Genomic DNA, 13306 nt, shown 5'->3' with positions numbered 1-13306 from the left:
TTCTTGATTTTAACGTTTTTTATCGTAGGTGTTTACAAGGTTAAAGATCATCTATCTACAACCATGATTACCTACTTATTAGTTATCACCTAATAATAAACCCATATACCTAATAATATTTTAAACATTAAAAGCAAGTTTTTACGGAGATCTGCACAAAAGCTTTCTGTCAAAAACTGTTTACTGTACCAGCGCTCGTAATCTGTCCAACGTCAATAGATGACCCGAAAAGAGATTTGTATTAAAATTTGAACATGTTTTATCAGCTGGGTGTAACGGGCCAATCAACTAAGCGTTGATAAGTCGTGATGCTGTCGTGACAAAGAAATAAAAATAACGAAAATTTTTCAGTAATATTTTGGTAACGGTAACTGGTGGAATTCGTTTAATATGTTAATTGATTAAGTGCTCTAAAATCAATTAGGTATTATTCGAAATTCATCTTTACGAGATGAATCTGATTTTTTTTTTACCAAAAGTATTGACGCATTAAAAGGTGACGTTGGTCGTTCACTCCTCGTATATAATTTTGTTCCATTTTAACTAATTGTTAAATCAATCTCGTTTTGTTGAACATGTGGTTAAAATCACATAGATTTCGTTGTGATGGTCCTTTGCAAACTAAATGACGTCATAAATTATAGAATTATTTAGTTATATCATGTTCAATTGTAATACGTAATGTCAAATTGTTTTATATTTTATCTTAAGTCACAGTCTAAAAAGGTAAAACTCAAGTACTCACAAGTTTACACAGATGGACTGCTGTAGTAGAGCACAGACTATCCAGATGGAAATAGGTATGTATACCAAAATGGAAATTGTATAGACACGCGAAACACTAAAAAAATACAGTAAAATAAATAAAGGTGGCTACTCCAACCAAGAAAACAGCAGCTCCCAAAAAGAAGTAAACTGTGATCATCCACTTCTCTCGTCCCTTAAAACGGTCCTTTTCAGGACCACCAATTTTCTTATACACCTAAATATCTATTTACTTTCTGAGCTTGATACTCGTTGATTCATGGTTAATAGTTATTACCGTCTATTGTTGGTCTGTTACGATTTATTACTTTATTATTATAATTTGGTCATAAAACTTTTCAAAGAAAATACTACAAATTTTAAATAATGAGCGAATTGAGGAGTGTGTTAGTTTTTTAATAACGTTACATCGATTATTTTTCATATTTTAATATAAAGTTGTCATATTTTTATGCTAAACTATGTAAATTAGCATGTAAGAACATTAAAAGTCAATAAAAATACTTTAAAAAGATTAATTGTTAACACGCAATAAAAGCGAAAACGTATTTCACTATAATAAATTAAAAAACTTTCTTGATACATCTTGTTTTCTGTAAATTGGTTAGATAATTTGTGAAGTTTGTGCAGTTAGGTAATTATTGTATATTTTACATTTGCACATTTATATTTTTATCACTTACATAGGGTACCTACTGATATTTTTAATTTTTAGAGATGAGTCTTACACGTTTTTTTTAATAATATAATAATATATAATATATATAATAGACCTAAGTTATATTTCTAAATTACGAATTCAACAAATACTATTTCCATATGTTTATAATAAATAAACATTTTATCATAAAATTTAACATAAAACTGCAGCTCAATAATTTATTCATTTATATTGATTTAGCACAAATTTATTTTTTATTCATATTTCGCAAATATAGTGTATAACTCAACTCATTTGCCGCAAATCACAATAGTCACCATAATAATATATTAAGAATCGTTTATTAAAAGTATAATATATACATAGGTACATAGACATAATATATTTATTTTATTTTTTTAATAGTTAAATTAAAGCATTGATTTTATAAATCAATTATTAAAGTTATTTAAAAAGTATAGATTATAACGTGATGATATTATTACAATTATTATGTATGCATCGATAAGACTATTATGTATATAGTTAATGAGTTTGACAATATATATTTGTTGAATAAATAGCCCAAGGAAACTGTTAAAGATTATATAAGATTGATTAGGGGCTTTTATTCATGTTTCGAAATTCGTAATCTTTGTCATAAAAAATCTCCCAATGTACGGTATTCCTTTTTATCTCGTTCTGGCACCATTGTATTATTCTATAATCCTGTAAAGCTACAAAAAAAAAAAAATAATAATAATTAACAAATTTATTTTTATAGTCACTATTTTTCTTTTTTTAATGTCAAGTAAAATAAAATTCACCAAACAGTTTTTAATTATACAGCCGTTAATCAGGTTTTTGAATTAGGAAATTAAAAATATATAATATTAAAGAAATAAAAGTGATAGTGAATAGTAATGAATCTAAAAATAATAGTTTGTATTAATGAGCAATTTGAACAATTAACTATAAGTGATAAATGTTATATATACAAGGTGATTCTTGTATCATTGTACACTCATTATTTCAAAAAATATTCATGTTTTTGAAAACATTTTTTTACATAATTTCAAGTTGTTAAAAAAACAATGTTTTTATTAAAAAATTATATTTTAAAATATTTTTTTAATTTTTTACCTTTTAGAATGACAATATAGAGTTTTAATTTCATAATCCAAAGCAGGAATAATTTTCTGAGTATTTTGATACATAAAAATCGAATTTAGAGAGAGTAATTTATGAGTAGTTATAAGTATTTATAGATTAGTTGCGCGGAGTGGAGTGGTACGGGGTTACTACTCCGCTTTTTGAAACTTTAAATACGTAGGTATAACCATGTAAAAAATGTTTTCAAAAACATGAACACTTTTTGAAATAATGAATGTACAATGATAAAATAAGAATCACAATTTCAAAAATTTAAATCATAATTTAGATTTTAAAAATATACCAAGACCGTTTTAGAGATTAATAATCAATACTACACAACACACATGTAAATATATTATTTACTTTGTAATTAAATAAAATCAATAAGTTGATAAAAATTTCACCATAAGCTTAATAATTATGGTTATAACATCTGAGCCATTATCTATCCTAATCCCAAATCAACCATCTCGTCAAATTAATGATGTATAGGTACCTTAAATTGGATTAGGTTAGGCTATCAATATACATTACCAAGTGAAATAAGCTTACAAGGGTAATCTGAAATAGATAATGATAATGAATTAGTAAAAATATTTGTGTAAACGTAACTATAAATTATACTATTGTAATAATAATATTGTGTTTATAACTAAATTGCATTTAGTTTATATAAGCAATGCAATTTCGATAATATTTTATTATACATCAGTAGGTACATGACTATAAAGAAGTATAGTTGTTCCCGTGCACTTCGCCGATCGTTTAAAATGAATCCATGTTTGTCATTTCAGAAAAATGTAACGCCTTACCAATAGTATATTATACAAAATTGAAAAATTTTAATTTTGATTAGGTAGTAGAAAACAAAGAAAAAACTCTAATCATTTCCTTGACAGTAATATTCTTATTAATGTAAATATTAGTAAAGTATGTACATAAATGTTGAATATTGATACTTATATAGAAATAAAGTTTTATTTAGTTTCATTTTAACCTAATATGATTTAATGAACAACGTATTCGTCAGTCTCTGACGTATATTATAAATGAACGAGCTTTTGATGGATTGTCATTAACATGATAACACGCAACATATTATAATTAGTCATAGAAAAACACGAATTACAAATTAAAACTTTGTGGGCTTTTGATGAATTAGTAATTATTGCCAAATTAATAGGAAATTTCAGGCGTCTGAATTGAGTGAGTGAGACTGAGGAGATCATTGATAGCAGGAGAATAACTTGACCTTAAAACTTGCCGTTCAAAAAGTTGGATAAAGGCATATTGCTCGTGATTTTTTTTTTCATAACAAATCACGTGTGATTTCAAACATACGTTAATTTTGTCCGCCATAATAGCACATGGAATGACCGGCCATGTCTATCACCAGGAAACAGTACTGGAGCGCCGCCAATAATTCTGGTATTATCGATGAAAAGCTTCAAGTGTAACATTATTTCTAATAATTTTGTCGTTAGAATTCATATAAAAATTTAATTTTTATATCTAAGATTTGAAAATTTTATACAAGAGTACTCATAAGTTTTTGTGTCTATAAAAGAAAGTTTATCTAATATCACATTAAGTTTTTACGACATTGAAAAATAAAATAACAAATGTTTTTTTAATATATTTTTTTTAATTTGTAAGATGTAATTCGTAAAACAATATATCTTAAAAGTTAAAAGTTAGTGAAATAGACATACGTAGCAAAATTATGAGTTTAATACTGTCAAAAGCATCTGTATTAGATGCTTAATTTCGAGTTGAAATTTTTATCGGAAGAATAACAGGAAACTGTTTGGAAACAACTTGAAAATAAGTTGAAAGAATTAATTTCCTACCCAAAAATAGAAAATGAGTAGAATTAATTTCTGGTTCAATATTAGACAATGAAGAAGATATTGAAATATTTGAAACAAACTCTCATCCTGCTAAGAAATTAAGATCATTAATGATGTACCTATAGCGTTGAAGACGACCAAAAAAATTGTTAAGTAATTTAAATTACTCCAATTATACAACTTGAAGAGTATAAAAATTTGAAAATCAAAATTCCCTATGATCAAGATAATTTAAGTTGGTGGAAAGAAAAAGAAAGTAAATACTCAACTGTATCATTATTAGCTATTTATAACTATTAAGGTGATACATAATTTATATTAAATTGTTATTAGTAATTAGTGGTTAACAAGTATATAAGATTATAGAAATATGCAAATTGATATCAATAATTAAAAATATATCGTTGGCCAACACTAGTATTTGCCGGTAATCAGTATTACTACCAATTGAGTTATATTACATTAGTATACTACACCATATTTATATATTATATATATATATGTTACGGTAAAATTATGAATACCGGTTAAACCTAGAATTTACCGGTAAATCCTAGGTTTCGCCGACTATTGTCCGAATTTCGGACATTTACCAATTGATTTCGGTAAAACCTAGGATATACAACATCGTTTGGTCAAACCCCGAATGATTTTTGTAGTTCGGACTTTTACAAACGAGATTTGGTAAATCTTAGGATAAACAATCAGTGTTAGTAAAAGTCCAAACATTTTTACCAAAGTTATTAATTATTATTATTTTTATTTAAGTATATTAGGTAGGTACTATATCAATGACTAATATATTAGTTAGTATATTTTTTATTATTATTATTATTATTATTATTAAGTACTAATGCAAAAATTGACAAATTAAATATACTAAGTAAATTTATTACTACTATATTATTTTTATTATAATTAAATTAACTGTAAATTAATTCTAGGTTTAACCGGTATTCGTACTTTTACCGTAACATATATATATATATATTTATATATTATATTATAAACTATTCTAATATGTAGGTTGGTTGGTGTGGTGTGAGTTTGGGGAATGATACATGGTCTTTTAGTGACCAAGTACATTATTGTTCATATCCAAATTATTTATAGCCCGTACAATGACTGCATTTATTAGAAACTGATATTATATATTTTTTTTTTTTATTTATTATAAATTAAATGTTTCAGCATTGATCATGCTATTACAAGTTTACAAGTTTGTAGATTACAGTTTAGAAGTTTAGATTACGGTTAATATAGATAGACTATGGAATGGGAATTGTAGATAATTTTAATGAGGTTTGTTGATAAAAGATTTAATATTAGAAATAATGACTGTTATGGGAATATTGTTGTTAGTTTGCTTAAAATTACAGTTATCAGAGAAATTAATGGATTTAATAATATTTTGAGTTCGTTCAAGATGTTTGATGTTGAATTTGAATTTGTAGTACTGGATATTGGTTGGGCGGCTGTTACACTGGCATATGATGGACCGGACGGGGGTGCATGCGATACATGACGACGTGAGGTGTCTTGTTGTTTAGGAATTTCTGTATTTTTTGGTTTGTTTGTAGATTTAGTCAGTTTTTTGTAAATTATACAACCTTTGTATGAAGCTGTGTGTGCACCAGAGCATAGTGCACATTTAGCCGGGAGGCTACTATCTTTGGTGCACATATCAGTTGAGTGATTTTCGCCGCATTTAACGCATCTGGGCTGCTGACTACAGTAGTTGCGCGTATGGCCGTAAGCTTGGCATGAGTAGCATTGAGGCGGATTTTTGCGTTTGGTATGTGGTTTTTCAATCAATACTGCGGAGTGAAGAAGTTTTGTAATCTTGAAGATTTCTTTATTGTTTTCTTTAAGAGCCAGTTCTACATGGAATAGTGGTAAAGGTCGATGGTTCTTTTTGATATTAACCACGCGCGTGGCCGAGTGTCCTAGTTCAGCCAGGGCGTTTGTAATATCAGTTGTGATAGTGGAGTGATGCAGATTTCTGATTACTGCTTTGAATTGACGTTTGCAGTGCGGCCGAAAAGAGTGAAATTCGGCGTCGGTTTCTTTTAAGTAGTCGATTACTATGTTGTAGGTTATGCGATTTTTGGGGCGGATTATAATAAATGATGGTGTGGACTTAAATGAAATATCGTTTGTGCCTGTGAGTGATATTATTTTCTTGCTGAATGTTGAGAAATTGGTGACGTTCTTAATGTAGATCGCCGGTATTCGGGTAGGCGTAGGTGTGGTTTTAATTTTATTAAGTTGCTCACAGACTACTATGTTATCGTTTGGTTTAAATACCTCATTTTCGATTTCGTCGTCAGTGACCTTGGCCAATGCCGCGTATCGATTTGGTGATGTATATTGTTTGATTTTCTTTTCTTCTTGTGGTGATGGACTAGAAGGCGAGGACAGATGCCGTTTTGATTTTTGGGTTTGTGATGGCTGAGGCGGCGCCATGTTTAGTGGACTCGGAGTAATTACGGAGACCGATAACGGAGCGGACGTGCGCGCGAACGTGTGTTACTGTCGAACGTTATCGCCAGACTGATATTATATAAAAGTTACAATTATTGTAGAATTATATAGAATCGTTGTATTATTATTAATTTACTGAAAATAAATAAATATTATTATTTTTAATTATTATTCATAAAGATACAATACGTACTATTCTTCGTAATAATTACAATTTCTTGGAGATGATCACAATATTTTTTTGTTATAGCTAAACAAAATTTTTTTATATATTAATAATTTTAAATTAAAATATTGAATCTTGAATTCAAGACCTTACATATTTTGTAAAATATTAATTATTTATGGATTAAAAAACAACCATTATGTTCAATAATAGTTTTATTTTCAAAACATTTATTCTCTGTAACTATTCTAGTTCCAAAACCAAACAAGCCTCCGGACATATCCTCTTCCTTTCGTCCAATAAGCCTCCTCCCATTCTTCAGTAAAATTCTTGAAAGATTAATCCTTAAAAGAATTCTTCCATACATTTCATCCAGCTCCATACTACCAAACACCCAATTCGGTTTCCGCACCGCTCACTCCACAATTCACCAACTCCACAGACTAGTAGATGCTATCTCTTTCTCCCTTGAAAAAAAAAGTTATTGCTCCTGCGTATTCTTGGATATATCCCAAGCTTTTGATAGGGTGTGGCACGAAGGACTACTATTCAAAATTAAGCCAATATTCCATCCAACCTATTACCTGTTAATCAAATCCTACCTAACTGATCGCTACTTTCAGGTCAGAGTTGGTACATCCCTATCGGATATAGCAAAAATCAACTCAGGTGTTCCTCAAGGGGGTATCCTCTCTCTCACCTTGTTCAACATTTACGCGTCGGATCAACCCACCTCTCCAAACACTACCGTTGCGGAGTTTGCAGACGACAAAGCTATTATCTCAATCCACGAAAATCCTCACATAGCTTCCCAAAACCTACAACTCCATCTCGATCTCATGGCTGACTGGTATAAAAAATGGCGTATCAAAGTTAACCAGTCCAAATCGCAGCATACGACTTTCACTCTTCGCATTCCTCCTTGTCCTTCAGTTTCCCTGGACAATATTCTAATACCACCATCTCAATCGGCTAAATACCTAGGCCTGACAGTTGACCGCCGCCTAACATGGTCACACCACATCAAAATTAAAAAACTGGCCCTAAATGCACGTCTCCGCTTCCTTAAAACCCTAATCTCAAACAACAAACATACCTCTCTAAATGTCAAACTCCTAATTTATAAATCCCTTATTAAACCAATGTGGACTTACGGCCTCCAACTCTGGGGCAATGCTAAAAAAACCAACATAAATCAAATACAAACCCTTCAAAACAAAATTCTTCGCAAAATCACAAATTCTGAACCGTACATCTCTAACTTAACTTTACACACTGACCTAAAAATCAAAACAGTTCATGAAGAAGCAGTTACCTATTACAAACGTTTCCATTCTAAGCTCCCCTCCCATACCAACCCACTTATCTCAAACCTCTCCTCCCTCACAATTCCTGGAAACCCCCCCAGAAGGCTTAAAAGAGATTGGTGCCGTGATCTTCTTAATAACTAAATAAAAATAAACGATTCAAAAAAAAAAAAAAACTTAAAACAGTAACCTCACGCAAGGGCAGTGTTACCACTGGGTAGCTCCTCCCATCAATCAATCATGTTAAATATTCTACTATCACATATTCTTATTGTTCCACAGGAATAGATTGTATATTATAAAAATGTTAAATAAAAAAAAAAAAAAAAATTTTCAAAACATGCAATGAAAATATAAATATTTATGACCGAGGTTCTAATATTAATATAGACTGGATTTTATCAAAGTTTAAAAAGAAAAATGTAATATTACGATAAAATCTTCGGAGAGTATTAAAATATGTGCATAGCCTATATTATACTAATAAATGTCCTAGTTTTACAATTTTATAAAGTATATAAATGAACATAAAAAATATAATATTTGTGTTATGTTAGTGTAATTTTTGATTAAAATGAAAGAGAGGAATTTATTTGTCCTTAAATGTTTCACTGAATAGTACTGAATTACAACTTTGGACATATTACATAAATCATATTAAAATAGTATACACTATAAGTAGCTATTTTATCGTTAATATGGATTATATTTTAAGCTTCAACCTTTAGAAAAGTGATATACAACAAATAAATTACCTGACAAATTGTTTAAGCTAGTCTTTACTGAGCCTATAACACCATAAAAATTACGTTATTAAATCGTTTGCTTATTAGTACTATATATTTATATATATTTTTTCAATAATTCTTTTATAAATATCATAATTATTAAACGAAACAATTTTACATAAGTTATACATTAGTTTTTGTATAATAGGTTAGGTCATACAAAAAAAAATATCAGATATTTTTTACAATATTTAAATTATTTTTTGTATTTGTTAATGTATATGCTATTATTTTTAGAAATCTGTAAGTTCATAATAAGCTTATTGGAACAAGAACAATTTAAAAACTAAGAGTTCCATTTAGTTTTTAGGACAAATATTCCACAAACCACTTATATTGTAAGTTCAAAAAAGTAAACCAATAAAAAAATTTCATCTAAAAAAAATGCAATTAAATTTGAATTTAAATTTGATAAAAAAAATTCCCAAGTAAGTAAAATTTTTGACATAAGAACCATTTTTTTTTTTTATTTGTATCAAATTAATTTTTATAAATGTATTTGTTTTTTCAAAATTTCTTAACAAAAAAAAAAAAATCATAATATGAAATATACGTGTTTGAAAAACATTTCGACTGTTAAAATTAGTTTTAGAACGTGACTGTTAAATTGTATAATTGCTTAATAATAAAAAAAAAAATATGTGTAAAAACCTGTTGTAGTTACTTAAAATTTAGAAATTATAATAAAATAACTTATTTAAATAAGATTGTAGTATATACATTCATAAAAACACACAATTGAGCGCAAAATCTTATAATTCAATTAGAAAAAGAAACATTTTAATTGATTTTCCACAATTCACAACAAAACCTCGTATGGTTTCTATTTTTAAATTGAATTCAGTGTTCATAGTATTTTAAGTCTAAGCCATCCATAACAAATATATATTTTCATTAAAATCACATAGAATACTGTAAAAACAAAAATTTTTGTCTGGCGTTTTCCACAATTAAAATCTAGCTGTGTTTTATTAATACGTAAAACTTAATTAATATTCATTAATCAGTAAAAATTAAAATAAACACTAAATAATATTTACTTACTAATTTTATATGATTTTATTAAATTGCCGTATTGGTTATTTTCTAAAAAATAATAAATATTAATCAAATTATTCTTCTATAATTAATTACCTAAATTGTTTTTTGTAAGTTTTAAATAAATAATTAATAAATAATTTTACATAATTTTATAACTTTTATAATCTTTTTTAAATTTATACAAATAAAATTTTATGAAGAGCACTTAATGTAAAGGTTGAGACTGTTTTTTTTCAAAAAAAAGTTTCATTACATCTTTTCTTTTATTTCTTTAATTAGCATGTCTATTTTGCTAAAAATATTAAAATTGATTTAATAAAAAATAAACACTATTTTTCTTATATTTATACAATTTGAAGAATAATGCCTGCAATCCCGATCCCTAGTTATGTAACTATGTAAGTAGTACTTTCTATCTTGGTGCCTACTATTCTATTTACTTTTATTTTATTTGTATTCAATTTGACTTCGTTTCTCAAATAAAAATATACTTGCCATGAAATCGTTTAGGTATTGTCTCTGTTTAAAAAAAATGGTTTTTAAAAATTTTAATGTTGACGCAAATTATCAATTAACAGTTATTATTAAGATTCATGCATAAAATGTTAAATATAAAAATGTATCTAGTAGTACATTAATAATATAGATTATTCATGATTATGTAATCTTAACACATATTACATATTATGATGATTAACGATCGAAAAGGTCCAATACTAAACCATCGTTCGTTCAACGAAATAGGTAGGTATTTAACAGGTCAGCCATTATGTTGTGTATATTTGTATGTGTATAAAATATATATATTATGGTTTAAATTAATCAAAACTTAGATTGTGTATAATAAAATATTATGTATAGAAATTAAAAGAAAATGAAGTCTGATTTAAGAACAAATTATATCGTTTGCAAGAGGCAACTTACATATTTTGAAAACTATTATATGTCATAAATCAATATTATACCAGGATATCTAATAACGTATGTGTCAAGCCAAATCCTAAAGAAAAACGTGCCAGAGAATTAATTCAAAATTAAAAGACACAAACTCGAACATTTCATGGAGTGACGTGACCAACTGCCCAAAAAATTATAATTATCGATTTACTGTAAAAAGACCATACAATTTTAGTCAACAATCGATTAAAACATTTATTGCGAAACAGCTGATGTCTATCCCAATATTATAATATCCAAAATTCCAACAATAACATTCATAGTTCACACCTCAAGACTGACGCAAGTGGTTTCACCATAAACTATAAAGAATATTCTTTCTCAAGAGTAAATCGGTCACATTTCTCATGATTCTAGAATTTTAGTATCCAGCAGATGTATAGCACCATAGAAAAATAATTTTTATGTCATTGATTAAAAAATCAAAAATATTTACATGTGCACAAGTTCAAAATTAATATTGATAATCATTTGAATTCTTGGTTCTTTGACATGAATTACCACGAATTACTACATATGTTTAGACATCTCAAGAAATCATCTTAATAAAAATATAAAATCTTCTACTCCGTGGTCAAATTTTGACCAATGAACGATATGTCGTATTTATTTAAAGAAAAGCACAAAATACACATACAATGTATTATTTGTATAATATGAACCTATGCTGTCTATAATAACAGCTAAATACGATGAACGATCTCAGTTTATAGTATAAAACACAAAATCGACTTTTATAATCGTTGCGTATTCCATTTCTAATATTAACTTGTACAAAATAAATTGGAAACATTTTTAAACCCTGCTGTACATTCTTATTTTAACAAGAATTATTAAAAAGTGGGAGTCGGGGAATATGACGAATGATGTCATTGAAATATACAAACTGTTATTTATTCGTTACAAGTTATCTCGTCTATATTATATTTTTGTTGTTACTTGACTTTTGAATTGTTCGTTATTTTATTTAAGTTTGTAATTAAGTAATAATTTAATTAGACAGTAGACATGTCAAGATGCGTTTTACTTTGTAATAAAGTTAAATAAATTTGTATTTCTTGAATATTGTATATATATTTTTTTAATCTTACTAAACGTTTTAAATTTATTCAAATATTTCAAATAGCATTTAAAGTCAATAATAAACTTAGGTAAAAATATTCAAGCATCAATGAATTGTACTCTTTATGGTATCAGATAGTAGCTATCTAAATTAACTGCTAAATTAGCTTAAAAATATTTAATGTAACATCGGTTATCTTACTTTTACATTCTAAAGATATTAAACAATTGTAGATTAAACTAATTATTTCAGAATATTTTAAATAGTAAATAATTATTTATATTGTTACTAGTTATTTTTCAATATACTCTAGAGTTTGGGTATCATGAGATTGTATTGGAAAGTCAGTTAATAGGTGACTTGGAATTGATTGGGAATTTGATACCGGTAAATTTATTGCGTAACTCGGCGATTCAGGTTGTGTTATCACCTACTAGGCCTAAGTGCAATCCTAGCTGTTATTCGTCGTAGGCAAAAGACGTGATTTGGTCTCTAGTTATCAGTCATCAGACGCCACCGATGTAAGTTTGATTTGACTGGAATATTGCACTCAAACCACAGTGGTACTAATTTTTTAGTATATTCCAATTACAAAAATCTAAAATGTTGGACTACTTTAATACAATACAATTATTTAGTATTGAATCTGCAAGGACAATCTAAATCGTTTGAAAATTTGACATTAATCTCGTTGCTCTAGAAAGAGCTAAATGTTCATAAAAATTACTGTGGAAGATTGTGAATTAAAGATTTAAATCAAATCGTAATATATTTAATAGGTATATTAAGAATATTGAGATTATTTGATAGTAGGTAAGGTGTTGCCACATAAACGAATAACGGTATTACAAATTGGTACGACTTGAAGCTGAATGAAACTGATTGTTTATAATGTCAGTGTCATTGGTTATTTTTAATTAATAGACTTTTAATTTATTCTTTTATAATTGACCATAAAACAAAATAAATAATAATCTGATCGAAATATGTATTGTAAGTTAGTTAAAATGTTACATTATACTATTATGAGCTTACCTTCAACATCTGTTAATATATAAGCGTAGTTGATTTATTAGTAATAAGAATCGTA

The sequence above is a fragment of the Rhopalosiphum padi genome, chromosome 2, assembly GCF_020882245.1.
Source record: "Rhopalosiphum padi isolate XX-2018 chromosome 2, ASM2088224v1, whole genome shotgun sequence".
Classification (NCBI taxonomy): domain Eukaryota; kingdom Metazoa; phylum Arthropoda; class Insecta; order Hemiptera; family Aphididae; genus Rhopalosiphum; species Rhopalosiphum padi.
The sequence above is the reverse complement of the archived record's forward strand: the minus strand, read 5'-3'. Positions refer to the sequence as shown.